Consider the following 21,871-nt stretch of genomic DNA (forward strand, 5'->3'; position numbering starts at 1 on the left):
AATTTCCAATCTGGAATTAATAGATAGATGCCAGAGAAGTAAGTGAGCTAGAACTCCTAACTCTCAGTCTAATTAGGGAGCTTGATGATGATGATGTTGTTTACAAACTATGAGTCCTCCATCCCATTGCGCAGGGCATTCAGCTACATTTCTTCATTACCATCCCCACCATCACCATCATCATCATTAATCAGCAGACATTTACAGAGCCCTTTCTGCTTCCCAGGCACTTTTCTAGACTCTGTGGATAGATATAAAGAAGTGCAATATAAGTCATAGTGCGGAATCTCCTATCCAATGGGAAACCAGCAAGGGCCTCACTGTGGCGGTGAGGCCCCTTTAGGAGAGAGCTGTTTGTAAGAGAGAAGGAATCTTGTTAGCATTATATTATCCTACATGCAAGGGGAGAGTGGTATGGATGTATACATTTAAAGAAATGAAAGCAGACAGAAGATATTTAAAAGTTCTTACCCACCCATAACATAGTTTAGGTGGTGTGAGGCAGGGATCCAGCTGCTTTCCCCCATATGGGATGTTGAAAGCCCCAGTATGATTTAGCAAGTCAGCACTTCTTTCTTCCAGAATTGAAAACATTCCTTTCCACAACCAACTTCCTTCACAGGCTTACCTGTTTCTGAATCCCGTGCTGTTTCATTGTCTGCTTTGTCTACACCAGGGCCAGGGCCACATTATTTAGATTCATATAGCTTGCTAATGTGTCTTGACACTTGGTAGAACAAGACCCGTCTCTTTGTTCTATCTCAAGATAGTTATGGCCATTCTCGCCCATTGCCTTCTCCATACACATTTTAGAAATTGCTAATCAAATTCCCCGAGAAATCATGGAAGGCAGGAAGGGGGTGCTCTGAGGCGTGGAGCGAGTGTAATGGACCATGAGGCTGGCAAAGCAGTTTGAAGGTCAAATATTGGGGGCTTCCGTTGTCCAGCTAAGACAGGCAGAGCCGACAGCACTTCTGGGCACTTATAAAGATGTGGAGACAACTCACATCACCCAGACTCCTTCTCCCTTAAAGAGCTCTCCTGCAGTGCTTTGCACATAGATTGCTACAGACCCTGAAGGGTGGGCTGACGGAGAACTCAGCCTGTACCAGAGGAGCATAGAAGGGCTTGTCCACCTTGTGTATTCAGAGCTCAGACATGACCTGGTTCTGAAGCCCCGAGGCGGATCCTTTCTCTCTGCCTTGGTCTTTTCATTGCCTCTGCCCCTCTTCACATGCAGCCCTCTCTGGCTGCCATCTGTCACAGTTACAGATGATTGGACAAGGATAAGGAGAGAGAGTCGGATGCCCATTGTGTCTTCCTCTGAGAACTGATGTCAGCCCTGGATCAGAAATCACGGGAAGCAACCCTGGCCTTTGGGCAAAGAGAGGGAGCACAAGAGCCCCCCTAGGAGAAGCCTCTGAGGACCCCCTGCTCTCTCATCCATCCCATTCCATTAGCTACAAGACAAAGACATGCAGCAGAGACACTCTTCCACTCTACTTGCCTCTCCTGTCTCTCTCTTCAGTTTTCATTTATGTCTCCACTCCAAAAGGATGCTTTGAATACTTGTTATAAACCAGGTACTTAACAGGCAAATGTGGACAAAATGGACTTGGGTTCTGTCCTCAAGGAGCTAATAGTGTGGTGAAGGAGACAGCTAGCTCCAAGAAAGCCGACTACCAAACACACAGAGACGTGTCTTTCTCACCAAGCATAGCTCTCCCCCAGGAAACCTCTTGCAGAGTAGACGACAAAGACAAGATGGGAGGATGGACCAGCGTGAAAGTTCTCTAGAATGTCCAATGTTAGCATGGCTTCCCTCACTAAATGGCACCAACCATTGTAGACTGATGAGCTTTTGTATTGTAAGCAAAAAACAGGGATAGAATATTCTGGGATATCTTCAATTCCCAGAGACCAGAGGTAAAACACCCTTCTCAGAGGTGTTCCTGGGACCTGTAGTGACAATGTGATGTGTATGACTAAAATTCTGTGCCAGCTAGCTCTTCTGCTAGGCCAATCTGAGGGTTCAAAAGAGCAGGGGATGCTTAAACAAAGGAATAAGATGGTGGTATAGCCTTGGGCTCAAGACCCAGGTGTTCTCCTGCCTTGAGAAATGAATGGCGCACCAAGCAGTTTCTGCACTTCTCTATAAGTAAGGTATGGTGAGAAAGAAGTGCTGGAGTACTCAAGAATGGTATTTAAAATCTCTGACGGTTTTCTGCCTTCAATATTGTGTGGTTCTATTTAAATTTCTGTGTTAATAAAATAGGTGTGGTAGAATCTGTGATGGAAAGTTTTTGTTTCTTATTTATTTATTTATTTATTTATTTATTTATTTATTTATTTATTATTTATTTATCTATTTATTTATTGAATCTGTAAGCTCTTAGATGCTCTCCTGGTATAAGGTCACACACACAACATTTTATTGGTGACTAGCAGGAGGAATGAGGAATAGTAACTGATGAAAACAGTTCGTTTTACTTCCAGGTTGGAGAGACCAGATAATATACTCAAGAGAGTTGAAGATGTGAGCTTTGCCATCCATATTAACTTCTCAGCTCAGACTTCCGATTGCAGGCAGCACTGCGGACAGCTCCATAGTGCTGAAGGTAGAGGCATAATGAGGTTTATGCTCTTTCCAATTCAATGTTCACCAGTTCATCCATCCCACAAACATTTGCTCTGCGCTTTTTACACGCAGGCAGCATCCAGATACAGGAGGGAAGGGGAAGTCATTGAGCATTTTAAAGCTGAATATCACCTGGGAGGAAATGGCCAGAATCCATTACAACAAAGGTTTCAGAAAAGAAACAAACACAGGGAGCAGAGACAAGTTCAGGTTAGAAAATCAGGTTAAGAAAAATGAGGGCTAGCAGGCAAAGGGAGAGGATCAAAGAGAGAGACTGGGATAGTATGATCAAAGCACATTACAGATTCGATGGAACCAGTATTTTGTAGGGCTAATATATGATAATAAAAAATTTTAAATAGTAAACTAATGAAAGGAACAATTGGGGAAGCTTTCTTAACTGCTCTCATTAATCGACTATCTACTATAAACCAGGCTCCACATATACATTATTTCTAACCGTTCATAAGACCACCACCAAGAGAGGACATGAGTCTAAGATCACATGACATAAATAATGGCACAGTGTGGAGGTTCATGTTGTTTTCCTTCAAAGCCCAGGACCTTAATCCACCTTTACGATCCAATAGGAATGTCCTCTTCACCTTGGAGAGGAAAGAGAATGGCTATGTGCCTGTTGAGACTCTGAAGGGGACAACACCTGATAGAGGGTGGAGAGACTCTAGGACTGAGATGTGTGTTGAAAGCTCACCAGACATCTTTCACCAGGGAGTAACAGTTTCCCTGTCTCGATATGCCTAAGCAAAAATGTCATTAGGTCACGGGACCTGGAAGTCTGTTGTAGATGAGGCTTCAGGTTGGCTGGACCTTCTGGAGAAAGAGATGGCATTCTATTGTCAAGACTCTGTCCTTTTTCCCCATGAACATGGAAACAAGATGGCTTCTATGATTCCCAGAGTTACACCCTCCTTTGCTTCACAACACCAACACAAAAATAAATATCTTCTCTCTTCCATCTCTGAACACCAATCACAGGTGAAACTCTGAGTGGCCCCTCACAGGCTAAACGGTGCGCATGCTCCAGTGGGTCAGCCTGAACTGCATGGCTTCCCCTGTGGAGAGGGTCAGGTACATGGGGTATGTGGATGACACACTCGGGGGTCTCCTGAAGCAAGGAAGGAACTCCCTAAAGACCAGAAGAGAGACAACAAGGAATCAAGCAAGACAAAACCAAACCAAACCAAACCAAACCAAACCAAACCAAACCAAAACCAAAACCCCAGTGAGAATGGCAATGGCAAACACCCAGTGAGAATAGCCCAAGACAGTCATGTTAGGGCTTCCTGTGTAGTTCTCATCTTCTGAGGAGAAGCAGGGGGGCTATGGGAATCTAGGTATAGGAAAGCAAGGGTCCTTGCTCTGTAGATTTTTGGTCTGCCCAGTCACTGCAGAACTCGTTATTCTAACGTAGATGGTCAAGCATGTCCACTTCTCGGCCATTGACCAAAGGCTGTCTGACCATATCCCCTTCAGATCTTCAAAACAGCTTTGCAGAGAACAAGGGCAGGCATTGCTTTCCTGTTTTACAGGTGAAGAAACTGAGGCATTGGGATACTAAAGTGACCTTCCCAAGGTCACTCCACTGGTTAACTTGCCAGGCTGTAACCTAACCAGCTCTCCAGCATAAGAATTAATTAAAAAGCTAAGAAAAAAAATTTCCAACAGGAAACAAGATTGGTTAAGTGATAAAGGACAAATCTCATTGGCCAGGCAAAAAGCTGCAGAGGGAACAGCTCTGCCAGTTGGAAAGGCAAAATTAGGGAGCTTGGCCAGATCACCAAGAAGAGAACAAAGAAATTGCTAGAATTTATAGCAGAAGAAGAGAAAAATCAAAGAAAGAGATGAGATGTGACCTGCAAAACACACAAAAGGAAATAGAAAAAACATTCTTTAAAATACACTGGGAACAAGCAAAGATAAGGGGGAATGTTCCTTCCTAATAGATGATGGGGGGAAGCTGATAATAGATGACACCAGAAACGCATGGGTTTTTAATGCTCTATTTCTTGAGTAGCTGGAACCAACTGCATACAGACTAGAAAGCAAGGACAAGGGCCAGAGAGTGGAGGGCAAAGGACAGCACTTGCGAGGAACAAAAAACCTGGGGTTACACAGGGCCTGGGGGGACCTAGGTGTCGAACTCCCCAGCTCTTGCTTCACTGACGAAGGGATGGGGATAGTGCTGCCCAAGGTCACTCGGTTAGAGCTGGCAGGGCAGACCCAGACCCTGGGCTTCTGGCTTCAGTGCAGCATGTTTCTCTCCCTCCTGGGACATGGAGAGAAGAGAGACAGTGATGGATAAGCCAGGGCATATGCAATCTAGTGCCAGAGTCAGGCAGGTGCACAAGAACCGACTGGAGCCGCGGTGAAGGACAAAGCTTAGGAAGAGATGGAGACACAAGGCAGGGAAGAAGATGATGTGGGGTTGAAGCCTCTGACTAGTCTGGTTCATCAGGGTCTTAGTCTCCAAGTCCCTCACGTTCCAGAGCGTCTGAGGGACTGACTCTTGTCTGGGGTTTGGATTCTTCCTGTCTTGCCTTGTGTCCCACATCTGCTTCCTGTTGCCACAGAGAGGTAATACCAACTAGCAAAGTACCCCAGTACCCCAAAGCTTAACACTGGGCCAGTGATTAAAGCTGGATGGAGGGCCTGCAGTAGCTGAGGTTTTCCCCCCTTTCTGGGGAGGCTGGTCTGCTGTTGACCAGTCTAGGATAGCCTCAACCTGATGGCTTGGATGATTGGGACACAAGAGACAAAGGAGTTAATGAATGCCCAGCAGGCGAGGCCAGGTGCATCTCATGGCATGGCAGAGGCACATGGCTAACAAACGCAGGTGTACAAGACATTGGAACACATAGGCATGTTCTGTTAACAAATATACTTGCTTCGTCTCATTGGGCAAAGCAAATGACATAGCCAAGTCTGAGGGCAATTTGTTGGAGTCAGTTCTCTCCTTCCACCATGTGAGTTCCAGGGATTGAACTCAGGCCCTTAGGGTTTGTGGCAAGCTCCTGTACCTGCTGAGCCACCTTGCCAGTCCTAGATTGCTGCTTCTGGGCACCATCTGAAGCACCATATTATGGCAGCTCCAGTAGCCTAGTAAAGGATGACAATGATGACAGTGCAGTCTTAGAGGAAGTATGATGCCCATGTGTGTAGGTAACCATGTTAGGTTCTGAGGCACACAGTCTGCCAAGGATGCGCCAACTAGATGTTGAGCACAGTTCAGATGAAAAGGGCTAAGCGGAGGCTGGAGACGGGTCCGGCAGCCTACACACTGGCAGGTAGGTATAAAGAGCCTGGATCGGTGGTCAGGGGCCCCTGCTTAGAACCTGGTTCTGTCCACTATGCCCGTGCTTGTTAAGTGCCATGCCCTGTTCCACCACGAGAGGTACTACAAACAGAGTTACACATGGCAGGCGTCCCTGAAGTCTTGGAGTGTTAAATTTGTCAGCATAGCATTGAGGAATTAGTTCCCTCCTGAACCTCAGGTTCCCCACTTCTAACAGCAGAAGTTTAGATTATGATGTCTCATCTTCTTTCCTGTTCCAGAATCCTTGAGGGATGGCCCTGAACCAAGATGGGATGAGGACCTAGAACGCGCCCATGGCAACTCTGAACATGAAGTGGCAAGTGTGGTTCTGAAACACTCCCAGGAACCAACTGACTGATGGGTATGGAGAAAGGATATAGGAGGGGCATAAAGTGCTGAGTGGTTGGTTGGTTTGTTTAAGACTGGGTTTCTCTGTGTAACCTTAGCTACTGGCTGTCCTGAAACTCACTCAGAGATCTGCCTGCCTCTCCCTCCCATGTACCACCACCACCCAGCAAGTGCTGAGATTATTTTTTTTTTTTTAACTTTCAAGTGTCATTAGGACATTAACAAAGAAAAGTGGACATAGGAAATGGATGAACACCTCCCCACGGGAGATAACCTCTTGGTAACTACACATGAAAGTGAGGCAAACTGTGCATTTCTCTTTAAGTAGGAAGGAATAAACTATATGGATGAAGATATGTGCTTATACGCATCTGAGCATGCATTTGTGGGACAGGAGAGCACTCAGTGGGTACAGACTCATGGGGAGGAAAAAGATCCTACGGTCCTAGAAGATACCACACAAACCACAGGTACACAGGGAAACAGCCACCATGAGACACAGTGACAGGTGGGGATTGGTCATAAGGTGGATATGGCCCCTTCTGCATCTGAGACCCACAAGACTGGAGAAGAAAACAGCCAGATCATTGCTCCTTCCCGGGGGATTAGGCGCCTGAAACGCCATCTTTCTTAACCATAGGACTAGTCAGCTTCTAAGGGAGCAGGGTGGCTGGCAACCGGATGTGAGCAAGGAATCAGGGATGAGTAAGAGGGTCCCTGTCCTAAAATTAGTGTCAGGTGGGGTGGGCAGACAAGACACATGTCTGACTCATGCAGGAAGCCTAGGACTCTTTGAAGTGTTGTAAGCAAAGTGAGTTATTTTGAAAGTTGACTTCTGGGAAGGCCTCGTGGAGAAGGTGGCATCTGAGTGTCTATCCTTTTGTCCTATCTCTAAGGCAAGAGACAAAGAAATACAGGAAATTATAGTCGCATTATCTATCGGCTTTGGCAGGAGAAGAAGGGCACAGGGTGACAAGAGGAGTAGAGAATGTTCTGGTCCAAGGATGTGACTAAATTTAGAGGTAGCTTAGTGGGGCCAGTTTTCCACCCCAGGTGTCTCAGTGTCCAGAGAGTACAGAAGCCGATACTCTGATTTAATAAGTAGAACCACTACCCAGGAAACGGAAAGTTCCTTGTAGTGGTGGTGGGTTGGGCAGGGAGCGGGGCCAGGGAAGAGCCAGTAACAAGCAGGCAGGTGGATGGGGAAGGTTTCATGGGCTGTCTCAGAGGGTGAAGCAGGCCAAACCGCAAAGGCGTGGACGAGGACGGCTCCAAAGCCTGAGGGACAGCGAGCGCAGCAATGAGCTGCTTGGGCAGTGAAGCAAGGAGAGCAGCCGAGATGGCAGCTGAAAAGATGCACGGGGTCAGTGGAGGAGGGAGGCAGGGAACATCTGGGGGCCTTAGCTTCTACCTACACGGCCACCTGAGGCCTGGGGCTGCAGGGGAGGGGGCTCAGGGGCTTTGCCGGGGTCTGCACAGCTGAGCTTTTGGACCAGCTGAGATTCCCTGAGCATGGGGAGGATTGATTAGGTGAGAACACATGCAAACAGAGCAGAGCGGAATGCTCACCTGGTGGGTACCCCAGGCAGGGGGCAGGTGTGGGTCAGACCTAACCCTTCCCCCAACCCTTCCCCCAAGTAGCCCCTACTGGCGCCTCAGCTGTAGCACCCGCCTCTCTTTCTTCCTCTCCTCTAGGTTCTTCCAGCGCATCCTCGGAGCTTCTTTACTTCCAAGCAACAAAAACCGTATTAAGCATTTATTATGTGCATGCTAGGCTTCTGCACTGAGGTTTAAGAGATCCTCTGAGAGAGGAAAAGCCCAGGCCTCCTTTCTGTTTTTCTCTTCCTGACTCCCAGCTGGAATCTTTTGAAGACCCCATGAGTACCCAACCTGAGCTGGGCAAGATCAACCTTGGGGCTACTCCATCCTAATGCCCACCGACCTGGTTGATGGCATGCCAAAGGGGATATGAAGTAGGACTCTCAAGTTCTCACACAAGTCTACTCCTTGCGTGAGCACAGTTTCTTCTCAGCCGAAATTATCTTGCTAATGTCAGTCTCATGTTCTTTCTGTTTGCTTTGCTCTATTTCCTGGCCTTCCCACATGGTTTAGAGAGAAAGCAGGGAGCTTTGGCTGAGAGGATTATTATTATTATTAATAATAGCAGCTACCACTTAAGAAGCAGTCATAAAAATGCCAGGCACTGTGTTAAGCGAATAACGTTATCTAGTCCTTACAAGGAACTCTGTAAGCTATACATCATTCCCCTGGATTCTCAGAAGAGCACACTGTCGCCCAGAGAGATTAAGTTACTTTGCCCAAGGTCACACAGCAACCAAGCAGCAGAGCCCGTATTCAATGCTGGAACTACTGTATCCTGTATCTGTCCTAGTAAGTTCTCTAGATTGACACCTTTTAGTCTTCAAATATTCATGGGTACTTGTTTCTTGGTATGAGAGTTCAGAGGGGCCCCTTCCTTTCTAACCTATGTACCTCCCCTTTAATTCAGGCATCTTCAGTTCCAGTCCCCTCCCCTGTGATTCAGACCTCTTCAGTTCCAGCACCTTGCAGACCTTTAACACCCACTAAAGAGCAGCTACATTACCTACATGGGAGGAGTGCTTTGGGGTGGGCATTTCACCACCTAGGAGTGAGGGGCGGCCAAGGAAACTTGGCAGTGTAAAGGACAGAGCTCAGACACATAGAACACCCAAGGACAAGGACAAAGGAAGGAGCTGGTTCCATTTTTCAATCCTGGTGACTTTATTGGCAGGACAAGGTAACCAAGCGTTGCCAAAGCTAGTTCATCAACCTGCACTTTCCTCTGTAGCAGGAGCTGGTGCTCCATTCCTATCAAAGCAGCTTGGTCTCCCAGGGCAGCTACTGGCCCCTGCTGTGTATCTGTGTCTGCTACTGTCTCTCCCACCCAAGTCCCCAGTTTCCTTCCTGAACAGAAAGATCCCATGGTGCCTTTCCCTAAGTATCCTCATCCCTGGTGTGTTTACTCCACTCTGCATTGGCATCAAGTCTTTGTCCCAGTGCATGCTGGGTGGCTCCTGAAAAGCCTGGTCACATACTGAAAAGCTGTTCCCCATCTCTTTGTCTGGGTTCAACATCATCCGTTTCTTTAAGCTGGGTTAAGATAAAGAGATACTGCCCAGTATAGTGGTGCACAGGCCTGGGTTCTATAGTGAGACCATGCCTCAAAAACAAACAAATAAAATAGACATATGAATGCTTAGGGCTCTATGAGTATCTTGGGTGACATCAGATAGTTATTAAAAAGCCAAGACCCAGGCCTAGATCTCTCCATGCATAGTGTGCTGTTCCCTTCCCCATGAGAACCTAAAAGCTATGTCTGAGCTGGGGCACGATATTCCAACAGGATATGGACGCTGAGTGAAGAGCAAGGAAAGGCATGAAGACGGGACAGCCCAGAGTGAGTGAGTGATTCTGACAGAAAAGAAAGCAGAAGCTTCTTTTCAAAAAAACCGTGTCTGCTATGTTCCTGACTTTGAGCTACACCAGAGGCATGGCCCATGTGGAAGTGGTGTAGACAGCACACTTGTCTACTCACCCCAGGTAGGAATCCCATAACAGACCGAAGTACAGATACCACCAAGGTCCAATTTGGACAATCAGTGAGTTTTATTGGGGTTACTTACAGAAGCACTGGTGAGGGGTTACTTACAGGAGCAGAAATGACTCGAAGGCAGCTGCATCACCAAGGCCCATCCCAGCATGGGTGACAGCTCACAAAAGCTGGGAACCTGGGGCACACTGTGTAGCCTGCAGACAGCTCAACAGGTTGGAGAGTGTCCTTTCCAGTGACTCTGGTCTAAACCTCTTCTAGCTTGGTTTGTACTGCATCTGTCAGGCAATTGGTTTTGTCTCAGAGTCTACTTCAAAGCTCAGTTTCCTTCTGTCTGAGAGTGCGTGCTCAGCTTTTATTGCCTATTCTGGTAGGGAGGGGGCTAGTGAATCTAGTCAGTTTCAGGGACTTCCTAAAGCTACTTTGAGTTGTTTACCTTAGTGTTTGGGGAGCCCCCTGCAGGATAGAATGTTTCAATCTTGGGGAGACCTGTTACACAGCAAGAGGGAGTGGTCATCACCTAATTCAGTTTAAGGAAATGGGGATTCAGAGAGAAAGAGCTGATATCCTAGTATTTGGAGGTTCAAATGAAAGAATTCAAGTTGAATCTAGTGGTTTGGCTTAGTGAGAATATCCCTGGAGCTGAGACAAATCTGAGGCTTATTGTTCAATTTAAGAAAAACATCAAAAGACTGCCAATCTCAGCATGTTAGAATATGCCATGTACCCATAATCCCAGCTCTGAGAAGGCTGAGGCATAAGTATTTCAAACTCGAGGCCAGCCTGAACTACAATGAGTTCAAAATCAGCCAGGGATGCTTACTAAGACCTCTCAAAAAACAAACAAACAAACAACCCCCCACAAAACAAAACAAAAAACCCACACATGTTTGGATAGAGCAGTTACCTAACACCCTAGAATCACCAAGAAGAAGAAAGGCTCATGTCTTCCCAGAAGTTCTTGAAGCTGACTCTTGCCTGGGTCAATGCACATAGGGACCATACCACAGGATACAGGCAAAAAGGGTATCCGGAATTCAGGAAACAGCCTGGGGGTGCTGAGAACAGTTACACTCATATTGTAGGATAATCTCTGAGGGCTTAGTTCCACGGAAGTAGGGAAGAGTCTAGGGTTCTGGGGAGACTTTATGGGATGAAGAAAATCTGAGATCTGATCTTCACAATCATTCAGGGGGGCAAAGAGAAGGGGCTCTGTCTTTTAACATGAGTGCCCTTGGAGGAGAGTCACAGAAACTCGCCAGTTTAGAGCTTGTCCCCTGCCTGGGGGTCTTTACTTTCCATCCGTATTCCCTGCACAAGTTATTTTTCCCCAGTATTTTCAATTTAGAGACTGCTGTATATACTTTGTATCTGTCCCCTCCACTAGACCATACACTCTGCTTGAGTTGCTCTCCTCCTATACCGGGACTTGGGAGCAAGAGCATATAGCAAACGGCAGCCTCTGTGTGGTCAATACTTCCTGCCTGGCACTGAGCTGCATATGAGAGCTCCCTGTGCCCTTGTGCTTCAGATCTGTGAGGTTGCAGGGCCAGGACTCAGGTGTCAGTGGCCTGGCAGAGCTGCCACAGTCCTTGGGAAGTGTGAAGAATTCCCAGAGGGCTTTGGGGCCATTCCAAGGCATCCTAAGAGCATTTACTGGATCATTTAAGAGACTAATTCTTCTTAAGTGGATTCTTGTTGTGGTTGTCCTCCAAAAGCCTGAAGTGCTCGCTCATATTGCCTCCCACCCCGCCCATCTCTCTCCCTCCTCCTCTCTCCCTCCCTCCCTCCTCTCCTGCTCCTTCTCTCCCTCTCCCTCTCCCTCTCTCTCTCTCTCCATGCAATTATTCCTCCAACACAATGCAGTAAAAATTGTGCAATGTTGTCACGATCATTAAGACTTTCCTCCTTTCGCTCGCTACAGCAGACTGTGGGGTGACCGAGGGGACGATGACAATCCCTATTTGACTGGGGTGGGGTGGGGTGGGGCAGCAGTGAGGGAACAAGAGCAAGTTGACCCACGGGTTCTTAGGATGCAAGCTCTGTTTTTCCTCTTATGGGGAGAAGTGCCCTTTTTCCTGTACCCACGACACTTCACTGGGCATGCTGTCTTTGGGACACAGCCCTCCCTCTCCCCAGGACTCAAGCTCCCACATTCTCCTTTTAATCCAGGGCAACTCTGCTGTTTTATGGAGCACAAGAGTGACAGACAAGGAGAGCCATGTTCTTTCTCTCCATGGTCTCTCCTCCACCTGTGCGAAGCCAACACCCTGGGCACACCCTGTGTGTCTTGCACTGCTTTGAGGCTGATTCCTTACTGCTGTCTTGATTCTTCAGTGTGCAACGAGGTGGTGTTCATGCCAGGAACCCATTCTGTATAGAGAAACAGAGGTCTAAGAAATATCAGTGATAGTCCAGGGCCACACTTTTGGTAGTACAGTGAGGATCAACTTTTCCCTATTGACGTAGAGTGCATGAGCTGGTCACATCATCACCTTGCTTCTCACCCAGCTCTCTGAGAAGAGTGGGGACGAAGCAGCAGGGGGTGGTGGGTAATAATTGCCTTCAGCCATTCTGAGCAATATGATTCAACCCTTCATCCTCGAAAAGTTTGTGAATGAACCAAACCCTAGAGAATTCCTTCTCAGTCTGTCACTTCCCTGTCCCCACCCTAGGAATAATTGGAAAGTTTGTATAGAAGCTTCAAGTGTGTCTGACCCCCAGAAGAGATATGAGCATGAAGTGGGGACATTTGTCAAATGAGAAAAACAGGACAGAGGAAGAAACAGAAGTTAGAGGAACTAGGGAGAGGAACCAGGAATCAAGGGGACAGTCTGTGACAGAAAAAGACGGAATGACTCTGGAAGAGGGATGGGTGCCCTGGGGGGAGGGGTTGAGAACAGGACTGGATTGTGGAGCTGCAATTTGTGAAGTTTACAGATAAATCTTGGTCCTTTCAGCAAAGCTTATCTGTAATGGGCTCGGCTCGCTGAGGCCCCGTCTCCTGTAGACATAAATCATTTTCTAATTTATAACATGAATAATTGATTTTGCCTCTGTAGCCTCAACAATAAATCTCCCGATCACACATGCATAAGAAAATAATAATAATGAAAGCGATCAGGATATGCCGCCATCGATTAACTGTGAGAGGGGCCACTTGACTCGCAATTCATGTTTTAAGTATTCCAGGTGGCATTGTGCCCACTGGCCACTTCTACCCCTGGGCCCTAGGGCCTGCCTGTCACTGATGGGGTGCAAGGAAGAGGTGAGGGGGGTGCCAAGAGAGGAGGCAAATCGGTGTGGACAGGACTGGGATGGTTTCAAATGTTTTCTTGAGAGTTCATGCTTGTTCCCCTGGCAACTGTTCGCGGAGCATACTGTACCTGGAAGAGCTTGCCAGAGCAGCACAGACCTGGTCTTTGGCTTTGAGGTGTGTATGATCCTGAGAAAGGACTGACAAAGCTGAGATCATATGACTGGGTGTTCAGGAGATCCTGAAGGGGAAGGGAGCCTTCACGTTCCCGTTATGGCCGCCACCAAGGCAGGGGCTCTGGAATCCATTGACTTCTTCCTACAGATTCCATCTGCACAGGGGCCCTGTAATCCAGCTACTCTCCACCCCACCCTGCAGCCGAGCCCTGCTCTTGGAAGCTTTTCCACAACATGGTAATGACCTTCTGCATGGCCGCCCGCCCCGCTTCCTTTTCTATCCTAGCACCCATCCACTCTTTTAGAGAATGATCTTTAAAACTGTAGGTGGGTTTTCCCGCAGCTCCTGCCAGACAAGACTTCCCTGATAAGCATGGCCCCTTTCTGTCACTCACCTCATTAGCCATTTCCTGGGGGTGCCAAGGCTTGGAGTGTTTAGGACCCAGCACAGTGCCTGGCACACAGTAAGTGATTGACAAAGGCTTGTTAGATTTCTTCCCCTCACATTTGCTGTCTCCAGCCTCTTCTTTAGATCATCATCTATAAAGTAATATTAAATATTTATTTATTTATTTATTTATTTATTTATTTATTTGTTACTGTACGCATGCAAGTGTGGGCACATGTGCCATGGGCCACATGAAGAGGTCACGGGATAACTTCCAATAGTCAATTCTCTCCTTTCACAGTGAGTTATAGGGATCAAACTCAGGATTTCAGGCTGGTGTGTACAGCAAGCATTTTGATCCACTGAACATTAAAAAACCAAACCAACCAGCCAACCACATGGCCAGGTTATTTTGTTGTTGTTAAAAATGTATCATTATTTACTGTGGTCTCACATGAAATCTAAATATCTTAGCCTGGTCCCAACAGGAGGAATGTGGGCCTCTTAGTTTATTTGGGTTCCCACCTCAAGTGCTGGCGGTGGGTCCATTGGTTCCCCGTGAGCCTCCTTGCCTGGTCAGCTCTATCTGAACACTGACTGGTTCCCTCCCTCATATGTAACTTGCCCATGGCTCCCCCAAGCTTCCAGGTTAAAAGAGTTTGAAGTGAAGATCTGTGGCCAGCTCTGACTTGGTTTGAGCGCAGCTGATTCCTGCAGGTTGAGAGCATTTGGGGGGTGGGGGTGGGGGTGGGGTGGGGTGAGATGGACAGTGCCTTCGTACCCATGGAAGTGGGGCTCCCTCTGGCCACACTGATCCCGGCTGATGGCAAGGCTGCTACCATCTTACCCACTCAGTTAGGCTGTGATCTGGCCCCCGGGACTGTGGTTTCTTAGCTCCCTGGCCTGAATCCCAGGGTCTCTCTTACAAAGGAACCTAAAAATAGAAGCTGTGTTTATAGAGGAACAGAAAGGCAAGGGGCCTAGGTAATGTTTAAATAGACAGCCGTGGTCCCTGGAGGGCTCGCTGGGGAGTCCCATGAGACACCGAGCACAGCGGGCAGGCTTTCTGGCAGGAGACGGAGTGGCTCAGATTGCTTTGGGGAGGCCTTGCTTCCTTCTCCCTCACTAAGTCTCTGGCTACAGTCCTAGATATGAGCTCAGACCTAGGTCAGTGTCCTGGGTCCATCCCTAGGAAATACCTCTGTAGCCATCAACCCATTGAGGAGAGGGAAGGAGCTGTTAAGGCAAACCCAAGGTGCAGAGCTGAGGGTGGAGGCATGGAGGGGCTGGCAGAGCAAGGCTGCTGAAAACCAGGCTCTGGGTATCTGAAGTCACCCCAGACCACCAGGAGCAATACAGATTTCTCACTGACATTCTGCACAGTGCAGCTCCCACCCTGATTCACTGAAGACATCACTGGGCTTGAGGTACCAGGAGGACCATGTCACAGTCCTTGGAAGATTCCAGTCCTGACAGAATGATCTTAGACTGATTAATTTGCTGGTACAATGTCCTCACAATTGATTTTAATTAGTTGTGACTAGCCAGGTATGCTATAATTCTACCACTGGAAGGGCTGAGAAGTAGGAGGATGGATTTAAATTTGAGGCCAGCCTGGGCTACATAGTAAGTTCTAGGACAGTTTGAGCTATAGAGTGAGAGCTTTTCTCAATAACTATTTTAAATTGTGTGTGTGTGTGTGTGTGTGTGTGTGTGTTGGAGGGTCACATGCCACAGCTTGTGTGTATGAGTCTGTTCTCGCCTTCTACCACACGTGTGTCTTGGGGGTCAAATTCTGTTGTCAGACTTGGCAGCAAACACCTTTACCTGCTGAGCCATCTCACCAGTCCTGCAAAAAAAGCAAATTTTAATTGGGGAAAAAAGTAGAATTTGAAATTAAAACAAGCAAATTTAATAAATCAGGCGAGCATTCAAGGTGCAGCCTGGTGGCTTTCTAAATACTTGTGTGCACCTGTGTGATCTTCACCCAGACCAATACAAAACATTGCCTGCACATGAATCTTTCCCAGGAGAAAGTTCCGTGCACCTTAGCATGAAGGGTAGCTATTGTTTCTGACTCTCATCTCTGCGTATTTACAATAGGTTGATAGATACTGAGATGTATATAGATTCACACAGAATGTGCTTTTAGGTGTCTGGATTCTTCCCTTCCTAGATTTCTGCCAAGTCAAAATGATTTTGCAGTCCTCTAAGCATGGTAGCTAATACAGCACCTGCCGCATTGTGGGCACACCTCAAACCTCCAAGGAGGCATGTGGCCATTTGACGCCAGTTCTGTGTCTGCCAGCCACACACCATTCCCATCTCATTCTTCCCATCCCTGTACAAATGATAATAATTGTCATCTCATGGGCTGTCACGGGAGTTAAAGGAAACAATGAGTGCAGAGGATATGGCATTATGTGTTCATTAAGTGTCCGTCCTGTGTCCCTTATCACTGTGGCACGGAAGCCACAGACAGTCAGCACTGAGTGTAGAGAGACAGTTAGCTTGATATATCCTGCTGGTTTTCAATGTAGGCTTGCCAGAGACCCTGCAACAGACCCCGAGGGGAAGGGAGAAAGAGGACGAGGGTTCTCAGGACTGGGGTTTGGTTCTCCTACCTGCCCCAGGTCAGCCTGTTCAGAGCTGCTTTGATCTGATTGGCAGGGAGAGAAGAGGATGCCCTTTGAAAAGAGTTCTGTTTCCAAAATTGGCTTGTAACTCACTACACACACCACAGTCTTGCCCAACATACCAGTCAGATATTGTGTAAAAGGGAAAGCAGAGGAGAATGTACCCATGTTGATTGGCCAGAGCTTCCTCCAATCTCTCCAGATAAACTACACTTCAGGGCAGAGTGCAAGCCAAAGGGAAAAGGCAGTTTCTCTCTTTTCTCAGTTGGGTACAGCAGTATACACTGTGATCTCTGAACTCAGGAGGTTGGGCAAAAGGAACAAGAGTTTCAGGTCAACCTGAGCTACACAGCAAGTCACCGACCCAAAAGACAAAGAGCTGAGGGTGAGGCTCAGTGATAGCATGATTTTAACATGAATAAGGCCAAGGGTTCGATCCCCAGCACCCTGTCAAAGCCTTTTCTCAACCTATAAATTGTTTTTAAGAATGTGTGTGTGTGTGTGTGTGTGTATGGGTGTGTGTGGGTGTGTGTGTAAATATTATGAAGACTTACATTAAGGGTTCTAAGTTGTTAAGAGCATTTGTTGCTCTTACAGCCAATCCTGATCAGTTCTTAGTACCTTCGTGGGGACTCACAGCCATCTGTAACTCCAGTCCCAGGAATCTAATGTTCTCTTCTGGCCTCTGAAGGCACCAGCTATGGACTGCTGCAGCTACACACATACAAGCAGGAAAACATGGATACACATAAAGTATAAATAATAAGCAAGCAAACAAACAAATAAACAAATGAATAAATACTTTAAAAAAGAGTTAAGGTAAGCCAAGTATGGTAGGACATGCCTATAACCACTATGTGCTCCATCTCTAGGAAGGCTGAAGCACAGGTATTGTGAGTTCAAGGCCAGACTGAGCTATATAACAAGACATCTCACCAAAAAAAATGAAATGAAGGAAGGAAGGGAGAGAGGGATGAAGGCAGGGAGGGAAGGCAGGGGGAAGAAGGGAGGGAAGGAGGGAGGGAGGAAATCTATGATTCTATCACTTTACATTCATATAGGGTCAGTCTAGTTCCAAGAAAACAAATCTAAGCCAACAAATTCCATCTCCTTGACCATGATCATACACAGGGAGTCATGGCACCAGACAGACTACTGATGCTCTGAGGCTTTCGTTGAAACTTGTGATAAAGTGAAACTCTACCTCATTGGATTTTAAGATCGAGCTGCTGGAGGTCACCATAGTTAGGTCTGCCTGATGGAAACAAAACAAGTTAAGAAGCAGAGGTGTCTTTGTTTGTTTGTTTGTTTGTTGTTTTTTCAAGACAGGGTTTCTCTGTGTAGCCCTGGCTGTCCTGGAACTCACTTTGTAGACCAGGCCGGCCTCAAACTCAGAAATCTCCCTGCCTCTGCCTCCCGAGTGCTGAGATTAAAGGCGTGTGCCACCATACCTGACTCAGAGGTGTCTTAGTAAGGGTTTTACTGCTGTGAACAGACACCATGACCAAGGCAACTCTTATAAGGACAACATTCAATTGGGGCTGGCTTACAGATTTAGGGGTTCAGTCCATTATCATTAATGTGGAAACATGGCAGCATCCAGGCAGACATGGCGCAGGAGGAGCTGAGAGTTCTACATCCTCATCTGAAGGTTGCCAGCAGAATACAGGCTTCCAGTCAGCTGGGAGGAGGGTCTTAAAGCTCACACCCACAGTGACACACCTACTCCAATAAAGCCACACCTACTCCAACAGGGCCACATGTTCTAATAGTGCCACTCCCCGGGCCAAACATATACAAACCATAACAAGAGGGAAAGATCTGGGAGATGGCTTAGTTGGGAAAGCACTTGCCATACAAAGCAGGAGGACTTGAGTTCAGTCCCCAGGACCCAACATAAAAAGCCAGACCCTGGGTCGTGTGGAATGTGCTTATAACCTCAGCATCTGAAAAGTGGAGACAGGTGTTCCCCAGGGATCACTGGCTGACCCCGAGGAGCCTACGTGGAGAGCTGCAGACCAACAGGAGGAGGTGATAGCTCAGAACAATGGCTCCTAAGGAACAACAGCAAAGGTTGACCTTGTGTACACACAAGCACACGCACACTCACACACACAATCTGAGAGGACAAGCCGGGGTTCTGATTGTCCGATCATGCCATCTCTGCCCCTGGATCCAGCTGTGTCTGAAGTAAGATCTAATGGAAAGCATTTCTGTCCCTGAGCTGATAAATCATTTTTCCACTTAAGTCAGTTTGAGCAAGTCTCTTTCACCTTCCACCAATAAACTCCTGCTTAATACCTAATCAGATCAAAGCTCATTCCTGGAAGGGCATTTCCCTTTAAAGCCATGGCCTGGAGAAGCGACACTTACTGAAAAGTACTTTTGGAAACTTAGTGAGATAACCTGTAGCACCAATTTAACAACAAAGTCAGCTCCTTACTTTATTGTCTCCGGGAGGGGGAAGATTATTCTGTTTGATCCCTGGTGGTTCACCGGACTTGGCTTTGAGTGACTGTTTCCTAGACTCCAGCCCACCCCATCTCAGACGGTGAGGATTTACTGACGAGGACGCCAGCAGAGGGTGGGTGGCCGGCACATCTTTGAATCTGTGCTTTGCTTTTCAAGGTGAACAGGAGAGAATTAATTTGCATAAATGAGTTGTAGTATGAAATATCAACCTCATTATCTTTGGTCATACTTTAAAGATAACAGCAGTTCCCCTGGCCTCTTTTGCTTAGAGAGCCATATGGACTCCATTTCCTCCCCGTCTTAATGGGAGAACTCATATTCCCATTTCACAAAGAAGAAGAGCGAGGCTCACTGAAATTCCAAACGGTTCTGCTGTCCAGCTGCCTATGGGTTAGGATCCAAGATAACATATGGAATTACTGAATAAAAAGAGCCCAGAGATAAATGGGGCCAGCAGAGAGCAGGAGGTACAATGAAGAAGGAGAACCTGGCACAAAGACAGTTTCTCAAGCAGGATCAGATAGAGCCTAGGTGAGCCAATTAACAGAGGGGCAAAGCCCCAGCCCAGGGGCATCTGTTGTGGAACTAGCAGTGGGCTGGGAGCTTACCAGTTTCCAGTTCTGTAGGGTGCTGTCATTGTGTGCAGGACCCGAGCAGCCAGTTCCCAGGGGCACCATGGCTTCTGGCCCCCAGGGTCTGTATGGAGAAGGACACCATGGTTTCTGGCCTCCAGGGAGAAGAGGTTTCTTACCCTCTAGAGAAGTTTACTGCATTCAGGCAATTTAATCCTCCCAAGGAGTTGGGCAGGCCCTGGAGATAATAAAGAACGAAGGTAAGTGGATCTGCAAAGCCTTTAATACACAGCATTAAAGGGTAACGGGAAAATTGATGGGACTCTACAACAGGGTCACCCCAACTGCCAGCAGCTGTCGTTAATGGGACACTGTAAGATGGCTGGGCAAGGTCCTAGCTCCAGGGCCCCAGGTGACCTATTCAGAGATCTAATGGTTTTGTGTGCTCTCCAGCTTTGCTCTTGAGCTAGAACACAAGGAGATGGGCCTTCACTCTACCCTCCCATCTTGGGCCAAGTGACTAAATAATCACCGTCACATATTGATTAGTTTCTATGGCCAATCTGTAGGCCAAGAGCTTTTCTGGATTGTTGTTTAATCCTTACAAAAATCTCTATGAACCATCTAGTGTTACCATGGTTTCAGTTTAACATGTATGTAAAGTGAGGCCCAGGGAGGCGGGTGGTCCTTGGTCATTGGCCAGGAGAAAGAGTGGATGGCTTAGTACAGGGCATGAGATACGGTAAAGCTGGGAGGAGTCAGACAGAGCAGGCAGCCTGATGCCTCAGGACAGAGATGGAGTGGCTTCCCCTGGCATGGACTTCCACCATGGGTCAGTAGAGGATATGAAATTGTAAAGCAGGTAGCTACCGTTTAGTTCTGCAACTGATGTCCCCACTAAGTCATCTAATCATCTCCATCCTCAGAGCACACACTCCACTGGCTTTGGGACTTCAGGGTCATTTGTTGTAATTAAAAGGATGGCCACTTAGGAATTGTTACAATTCAATGCAAAGCCGCTAAGGCCACTCTCCGTGTTTTGGGCTGAAGGTGCTAAAGAGCAAATGAGTCTGGTTATTGTTCTGAAAAGCCTACACCATCTGCCTGGGCAGAGAAAAACACATGGGCCAAACCTAGCCTTTGAATAATTCTCAGACAATAAGTACATACGTGTGAGAGTTGTGATCCGCAGACATGGAAGGCAGAGGAGTAAAGGGAGGGAGGCTCAGCCTTGGGAGCTCATGAAGGTGAAGGTGTTGAATTCAGCTGTTAAAGGGACGGACGGAGAGCTGGGATTAGAGAAAGCAAGCAAGTCGGGAGATTGTCTGATGGGGACCCTGCATAGGCAAAGTCCTAGTGGCTGAAGGAGGTACCACGCTGCAGAAGCAGGGGCTGGCTCATGTGACAAAGGTTTTACATGGTGAGGGAGGCAACTGTGCAGCGTTGAGGGAGACACGCAAGGTGACAGCAGATGTAACAGATGGTAGAGGTCTCAGAATTGTGAGGCTCAAGTGACCGGAGTCTTGTCTAGATGGAGGGACGCTTACGAGGAATGGAGTGAGGGTGGTGGCAGGCTGGTGTGAATGCCAGAAAACAGTAAAGGAAAGAGCTGTCTCCGGCGGCCCAGCCTCCTGGTTTCGGTGTCAGGGCTGCAGGGGAGAGACATCTGAGAGAATCTCTGAGGCCTCTCTGTAGGCAAGCCGCCCAGCTTGTGAGAAGGTAGGGAGAAGAAGGCAGGTCAGTCAGGAGGAAAGACAGAAGGCTAAACACAGGAAGGCCGCTGGATAAGTGGTAATTGTGAAAAGAGTCATTTTCTCTTGAAGACTATTCTAGCTGGGAAAAAGAAACCATCACGGTGGCTCCACTCAGGAGTCTCCTCCCCTTTAACCAACTCCAGTGTACTTGTACAATGTGGCCCCGTGGAGGGTTAGGGCTGTGTCCAGCGCACTAGCAGCTTGCATGTCCGTCTCGGCTGACTTTGCCAGCCTAGAGTCCCAGTCGCATCACATAAGGGCAGTAAAGAGAAGGCAGCTTGATCCTCAGTGTCATTGAGATGACACATGAGGTGTGTAGTGTTTGCCTGGGTTCCTAACACGTACATGCTCAGTACATGCTAGGACACATGAGGTGTGTAGAGTGCTTGCCTGGGTTCCTAACACGTACATGCTCAGTACATGCTAGGACACATGAGGTATGTGGAGTGTTTGCTTGCTTCCTAACATGTTCATGCTCAGTACATGCTAGGACACATGAGGTGTATGGAGTGTTTGCCTGGGTTCCTAACATGTACATGCTCAGTACATGCTAGCTACACTTTCCACAAAACCAGTGCCAGCACAGCATACAGTTCAAGTTCTCAGTGCACCAACATGAGTTAGGACTCAACTGTGTGGGAGTTGGGAAAAGGGTATTAGATGGGATCAGACAGAGAAACAGGGAGGGAGATGGAAAGAGAGAAG

At 47.5% G+C, this 21,871-nt stretch overlaps 1 long non-coding RNA gene across 3 annotated transcripts in view; it reads left to right on the top strand.

The window, feature by feature from the left end:
- The window catches only part of LOC115063333, a 38,408-nt gene that overhangs the window by 832 nt on the left and 15,705 nt on the right, over positions 1-21,871 (top strand). For 2 of the 3 annotated variants that reach the window (XR_003843186.1, XR_003843196.1), the window contains exons 2-3: positions 6,212-6,333; positions 9,706-9,896. This is a non-coding gene — a long non-coding RNA (uncharacterized LOC115063333). Of the gene's footprint in view, positions 1-6,211; positions 6,334-9,705; positions 9,897-21,871 lie in introns of those variants that run through there. The other variant, XR_003843188.1, reaches the window with a different exon arrangement.

This window comes from Mus pahari, chromosome 1, assembly GCF_900095145.1.
Source record: "Mus pahari chromosome 1, PAHARI_EIJ_v1.1, whole genome shotgun sequence".
Classification (NCBI taxonomy): domain Eukaryota; kingdom Metazoa; phylum Chordata; class Mammalia; order Rodentia; family Muridae; genus Mus; species Mus pahari.